Source organism: Macaca thibetana, chromosome 12 (genome assembly GCF_024542745.1).
Source record: "Macaca thibetana thibetana isolate TM-01 chromosome 12, ASM2454274v1, whole genome shotgun sequence".
NCBI lineage: Eukaryota > Metazoa > Chordata > Mammalia > Primates > Cercopithecidae > Macaca > Macaca thibetana.
The window spans coordinates 122,429,877-122,437,175 of NC_065589.1; the positions used below are offsets into that span (position 1 = coordinate 122,429,877).

General features: G+C 39.1%; 1 pseudogene; it reads left to right on the forward strand.

Annotated features, from left to right (window-relative positions):
* The first annotated feature begins 5,595 nt into the window (after window positions 1-5,595).
* LOC126933072 (histone-lysine N-methyltransferase SETMAR-like) lies at window positions 5,596-6,618 on the forward strand (annotated as a pseudogene).
* The last annotated feature ends 681 nt before the right edge of the window (window positions 6,619-7,299 follow it).

The window sequence follows — 7,299 nt, forward strand, 5'->3', positions numbered from 1 at the left end:
GAATATCCCCACTGAGTCCATTCCAATAAATAGAAAGGCCCTCATACCTGGGGAACCTCTCTCTGGGGAATAGAAAAGAGTAAAGACAAGAAATAATCAGCCAGCAAAGTAGATTCAAAAGGAGATTAGAAGAATTCGTATTATTTAGTTGAAAATGAAGAAGGCTTAAGTAGATATAGTGCTGTTTCCTAGTTTCATAAATTTGAACAGGAAAGTGTCTGTCTGATGAGACCTAGACTGTCAGTTTTAAGGAACACTTTTCTGAATAGCTCTGTGGAAACTGGAACAGGCTACCTGATATCACCACTGTTCCTGTTTTAAAACAGGTTAGAGATGTTAGCTGGAAAAGTTAGGGTACATTTCTGTACAGAAAAGAGAGCCTAAATACTTTGTTAAAGTTTGGGACTGAAATGAGGAGGGGCAAGAAGGACAACAGTGTTGTGATTTAATTGTCAGTGTTTTTAATAATTGTAATAATCTGAAGTGCTGAAGAGGCTATCAAAGAATGCATTAAACCACAGCAGAGATAGGCACAGAATGCCGCTCTGTAAAGATGTGAGACTCCTCTAACAGGGCGGAATTCTTCTCCTAAAGAGCTGGGAGGGTTGAGGAAGGTTTCTTTTGTTTTGGTTTTTTTCCACTTGGAACTTCAGTGTCTTCCCCTTCAAAGGAGGGGAGTTGAGAAGATGTATACTGGGGTCTTCTTCATGCAATTTATCAGTTTGTGATTCTATTCTAAGAAGAAATAAAAATCCATAGAGTTTAAGAAACATGTTCATAAGTTTTGAGGGAGAATCAAAAGATAAAAATTGATTCACTTTTCCATAAAACTACATAAAAAACTTAGAGTTTATCACGATTAAATTCTGAAGTGAGAATAGTGATGAGTTAAGTTTCTTTCTAGCCAGAGCAGGTAATAACAATGATGTCAACATATTTTATTGAGCTTTTTTTCTCTTCACTGCATTTGTGCATTATTTCTCATTCTCACCATCCCAGTCTCACAATCACATTCTTACTTTCTAAGGACAAAGTATGTCCCAACATTCCCATTTGCTGATGAGGAAGTTTAGTCTCCAGAAGATCACATAATTACCTCAATTGCTGCTCTGCTAGTCATTGTTAGAAGATGAGCACATAGAACATAGAGTAGTTTGAATCTGAATACTTCATTTTTCAGCATAACTAATACCATGTAGAAGAGAAAAAAAAGTACTATCTTCTCCTCATTCATTGCAGGGGTCATGACCAACACTGCTATAAGAAAAGAGAGAATAATGGCTGGGCATGGTAACTCACACCTCTAATCCCAGCACTTTGGAGGCCGAGGCGGGCAAATCACGAGGTCAGGAATTCAAGACCAGGCTGGCCAACATAGTGAAACCTCGTCTCTACTAAAAATGCAAAAATTAGCTGGGTGTGGTTGTGGGCACTTGTAGTTCCAGCTACTTGGGAGACTGAGGCAGTAGAATCACTTGAACTTGTGAGGCAGAGGTTGCAGTGAGCCGAGATCATGCCACTGCACTCCAGCCTGGGCAACAGAGAAAGACTTCATCTCAAAAAAAGAATAAATAATTAATAAATAAATAAATAAGAAAAGAAAAGACAGAATAACAAGAGAGAGGCTTACACAATTTTTTAAATCAGTTTTACAAGACTCAGGGAAAACTGTGTACTTATCCTAAGTCTGATGAGAGAAGAGAATGATTATAGAGAAACACTATTGGACAAAAAGCGTAGGATCTAGGTAATAAAGTCGGGGTAAACTCAGCAAAGACTATTTACTCAGCTTGTTTTCTGTGTCTCTGTAAGAAATGTCTTCCTCCTATCACCTGGGGAATGGGGCAGGGCCCTTGTCACGTGAGGACCTTCAAGGGAAAGGGAGCAGGTCAGAGACCTTCCTGGGTTTTATGGTTTGTTTTTGAGGAGAGAGATTCCAGTTTCTGTGACTCACTTGGTAGATAATGGAGAGGAAGAAAGGAGGGTGGCAGAAGGTCCAGAAGACGTAGCTGAAGTCCTTCCAAATCGCCTTCAGTTCTAAGGACTTAGCAGGGCAGTATACCGTATTTTGTGTTATTTTGCATGTTCTGAGCCCCAACAACCACTATATGCATCTCCTAGTGCCATCTCAAAAAGAGCGTCCTAAGACCGGAAAAAAACAAAATCCAGAGACCAAAGTATGAAAGTCAGTACAAAGTAGCTGGTTTTGGTATATCTGGTCATTGATTATGAAGTCTGAACACCCAGGAGTGCTCCCCAAATAACCAATGATTTGACTGGGGTAAGTATAAAAATACACATTGTCAATAGGTCTCTGAAAAAGTTAGGCAGGTAGATAGATAGATAGATAGATAGATAGATAGATAGATAGATAAGCAAATAAATACAAAACCAAAAAACAACAAAACACCCTTGACATTTGTTGAAATGTGAAATTTGAAGTACTGTGCTAAAAGTTTTACGTTTATTATCTCCTTTAATTCAATAGCCTTGTTCAGTAGGCACTACTTTATTTTCTTTATTTATTTTTCACATAAGAAAGTAGAGTCTAGAGTGTTTAAGTAGCATCAAGGTGATGCAGCAAGGGCAGAGCAAGGACTTACAGACAGATCCGGAATCCCAATTCTGTGGTCTCAACCACTATGTACTACTTCCCTGTGTCAGCCAGTAGGAAAATTCAGTAAGAAAGCCTGGGCTGCAATGTGGTATTATCAGGTTTAGCTCCTAATACTGAGAGAGCGCATGTAGATTCAAGCCTTCTTAGTGTGTATGAGGTGCATATACGTGAGACTGGAATTCATGAAGGGATCAAATGCTTTGCTCTGGGTCAAATAACTTGATGAAATACCCAACTAAATTAGAATACAGGTTAAAGATGCTTGAACTTATAAACTGTGCTGTTTTCCAAACCTAGAATTCACTGACCTTGGAAGCTAAGCTCTAGCCATCTTTCAGTGGTGATGAAGAGGAACTACAGTCACAAGAGCTAACTAACTGGTGCGTTATTGAATTTTTAACACTGGAGTCCTAACCACCAATCCCTTTTCTTTTATTATTATTATTTTTTAACCTGGAGGCAAAGAGTACTAATGTTTAAATTATAAAAATGTAAGACATGAACACACTGGGTGCACGCTCATCCCCCACTTCACCCCTAGCCAAGGTCCAAGAGAAATCACAATTTCGGGATTATAGGACCAAAGAACGGGGCATGGAAGAGATTTTAGAGTTCACTTAGCCTAATATACTTATTGTTCAGATAAGAACACTGAACTAGCATGTGAGTTGCTCATTCAACCCTAACTAGCTATTTAAAATTCATGTGAGTGCAGACAAGATGCTCAGCTTGCGTAGCTCTTGCAAGGTTTCATCTGAAAAGGAGAGATGATCGCAATAAAACATACTGCATGGAGTTAAATCAAGAATTAAACCAAGGAATGAATAGAAATCATAACAGCACCAGCCGGGTGCGGTGGCTCACGCCTGCAATTCCCGCACTTTGGGAGGCCAAGGTGGGTGGATCATGAAGTCAGAAGTTCAAGACCAGCCTGGCCAGCATGGTGAAACCCTGTCTCTACTAAATATACAGAAATTAGCCGGAGTGAAATTAGCATGTGACTGTAATCCCAGCTACTCAGGAGGCTGAGGCAGAGAATTGCTTAGACCTGGGAGGCAGAGGTTGCAGTGAGCAGAGATGGTGCCATTGAACTCCAGCCTAGGTGACAGAGTAAGACTCCATCTCAAAAAAAAAAGAAAAAAAGAAAAAAAATCATAACAGCACCTGGCACAGGAGAAACATTCAGAAAATGTTGCCAAGTCTCATAATAGCACCTGGCACAGCAGAAGCATTCAGAAAATGTTGCCAAGTCTCAGTTTACATGAACATCTCCTTCCAGGGCCTGTTGTGTCTCACCTCCTCCATGAAGCTGCTCTTGACTGCTTCATCCACATGGGACTGCCTTCTTTGGTTCCCTGTTACTCCAACCTGCTCCAGAAAACTTACCACTTAATTATCAATCTCTGAGTAGTTTATTTATGTACAAGACTTTGGCTTTCAACTTTTCCAGGCTCTCTGTAGAACATATGCTAAAATTTCCCCTGTATTTCCTACATCTTCCACAGTGCCAATTTCAATTCCTAGGCCGTAAGAGGTATTCCACACTTGAATTTTAATTGAATAATTAAATTTTAAAAATTACCTAACCAACATATAAAGTATACCTACTTTACAAAGTAAAAATATTTTATAAGATGTACCACCCATCTTTTTCCCTGATTTTAACTCATCCCCTAAAAATTCTTCTGGTACCATCCTCTATTTGTCTAAATAATGTATTTACACTAATAACTTTTGACTTGTCAATCTCACATATCACTATGGTTTCCTTACTGTGGAAAATCAAGATTTCACTTTCTTGCACACCCTCCACCCTCCACCCAGAATAATTAAGGCATCATTTTGGGTCACATCAGTATTCAGTGTTACTGTCATTGTGACTACATAAATAGTAGCGGACCTAAGCCAATTACTGTATTATAAGTACATTGATTCTCTCGTGAATCTCTATTTTCTGAAGTTTTCATGTGTTTGATGGACTATAGGTCTATCACAAGTTTATCCTTAAACTACCAGAGATGTGATTCGCCTTTCAATGAGTCCAAACACATCAGACATGCGGGTTCATTTCATCCTCACATCCTGAAGCCTTTGATTTCACTGCACCAGTCAAGACGTTGTTCCCAGCCTGGCTGCTCAGCTATTCTCCTGGGTGTTCCCTTCTCCCATCAGCCAGGAATCACACTGTGCTTTATTAGGCATCGCATTCCCTTTGCCCAAATATCAGGATTTCCTACTCCTTGCCTCTTTTCCTCTTTTTGAGGAAGTATATCCTGAAAACAAATAGGACAAACCCAAAAAATGTTCGGTCTTGCTTTTCTGAAAAGTCTGAATTACTTTCTCATACTTGATTAGTAGGTGGGTGAGATATAAAATTTTTAGCCTGAAAATCATTTTCCTTCGAATTTTGAAAGGATTTCTTCCACTGCAGTTTTAATTTCTGAGATAACGACTGCGGAATCTTACATCAACTCCTCCTTCATTACAGGAAGACTGCTGATTTACCGTTTCTCCAACCTTTTAGGATCTTCCCCTGGTTTTTGTTCTGAAATTACATGATGCTGTCACTTGGTGTGGGTGATTTTCCACTCATGTGCTCTGCAACCAGCAAGTTGCTCCAGGATGCGGCCTGGACAATCTCAAGCATTTCTGTGATCAATCCCTCCTTTCTGATTTCTCTGTCTTTGGGAACAAAACGATTTTGAGCATCTAAGTCTGATTTTATGGTTTTGTTCCTTGCTTTTGCTCTCACTCTCTCTCTCTACTTTTCCACCATTTTACTCTTCTTTCTAAGTATTCTCCTTCACATTAGGTTGGTGCAAAAAAATTGTGGTTTTTGCATTATTTAAATTTTTCATTTGATATTGGAATACATTCTTAATAAATGTGGTTATGTTATACATCATTTTAATGCACATTTCTTGCTTTTTTTGTTAGTAACTTATTACTTACCGTTGATTTTGTATTTACTTTAGACTATGGAAATAATGTTAGACAAAAAGCAAATTTGAGCAATTTTCTTATTCGACTCCAAAATGAGTCAAAAAGCAACAGAGAAAACTCAGAACATCAGCAATGCATTTGGCCCAGGAACTGCTAACAAGCACACAGCAGTGGTGGTTCAAGAAGTTCTGCAAAGGAGAAGAGAGCCTTGAAGATGAGCAACATAGTGACCGGCCATTGGAAGTTGACAATGGCCAATTGACAGCAATCATCAAAGCTGATCCTCTTACAACTACAAGAAAAGTTGCCAAAGAACTCAATGTCTACTATTCTACAGTCATTTGGCATGTGAAGCAAATTGGAAAGGTGAAAAGGCTCGACAAGTGGGTGCCTCATGAGCTGAGTGAAAATAAACAAAGATCATCATTTTGAAGTGTTGTTTCTCTTATTCTACACAACAACAGGCCATTTCTCCATCAGACTGTGACATGCGACAAAAAGTAGATTTTATACTCTAACCAGTAATGACCAGCTCAGTGGTGGGACTGAAAAGAAGCTCCAAAGCACTTCCCCAAACCAAAATTGCACCAAAAAAATGTCATGGTCCCTGTTTGGTGGTCTGCTGCCAATCTGATCCACTACAGCTTTCTGAATCCAGGTGAAACCATTACATCTGGGAAGTATGCTCAGCAAATCCATGAGATACACCAACAACTGCAACACCTGCGGCTGGCATTGGTCAACAGAAAGGGCCCAATTCTCCACGGCAACACTCAACCGCAAGTCACACAACGACCGCTTCAAAAGTTGAACAAATTAGGCTACGAAGTTTTGCCCCATCCACCATAATCATCTGACCTTTCGCCAACCAACAACCACTTCTTCAAGCATCTCGACAACTGTGTGCAGGGTAAACGCTTCCACCACCAGCAAGATGCAGAAAATATTTTTCCAAGAGTATGTCGAATCCCAAAGCATGGATTTTTATGCTGCAGGAATACACAAACATTTATCATTGGAAAAAATGTCTTGACTGTAATATTTCGTATTTTGATTAATACAGATGTGTTTGAGCCTAGTTATAATGGTTTAAAGTTCATGGTCTGAAACCGCAATTACTTTTGCACTAGCCTTTATCATTTCCGATCTTGAACTTTGAATTTATACTATCATAGTTTCACTTTATTATTTTAATGCTTCTTTATTATAACATCCTGTTCTTTTTTCTTTATTTTCTACCTTCTTTCATCCCTGACAAAATTAACTAAATTACATTGAGTTTGAGCAAATCTAACAGTTTTGCACAAATTCACATTTTAATATCTGTTTATGAAAAACTTAAGCATGCAAACTTGCTCTCAGACAGGCTGCTCTTTAAAGTAGATTTGTATAAACATACATTTGTCCTGCAGGTGTGGGGAAATGCTCCTCATCAGAAATGCTGATCAGACAACAGTATGAGTAAAGAGGGCCTCCTCCTTTCCTTCCCTTCCTGGTCCCAAAGACCTGTTAACCATGACTGCCTCCCTGCTTATCAACTGACACACTGCTGTCATATACTGTTAAATAAATGCAGCTTGCAAAAGTGCTTGCCCATTGGTCTTTTCCATGGTTACTTTATGGACTAAATTTTGTCCCCGGTGTTTATATGTTGAAACCCGGTCTCTCATTGTGATCATATTTGGAGCTAGGGCCTTTGGGAAGGTAATTAAGGTAAAATGAGTCCATAAAAATTGGGC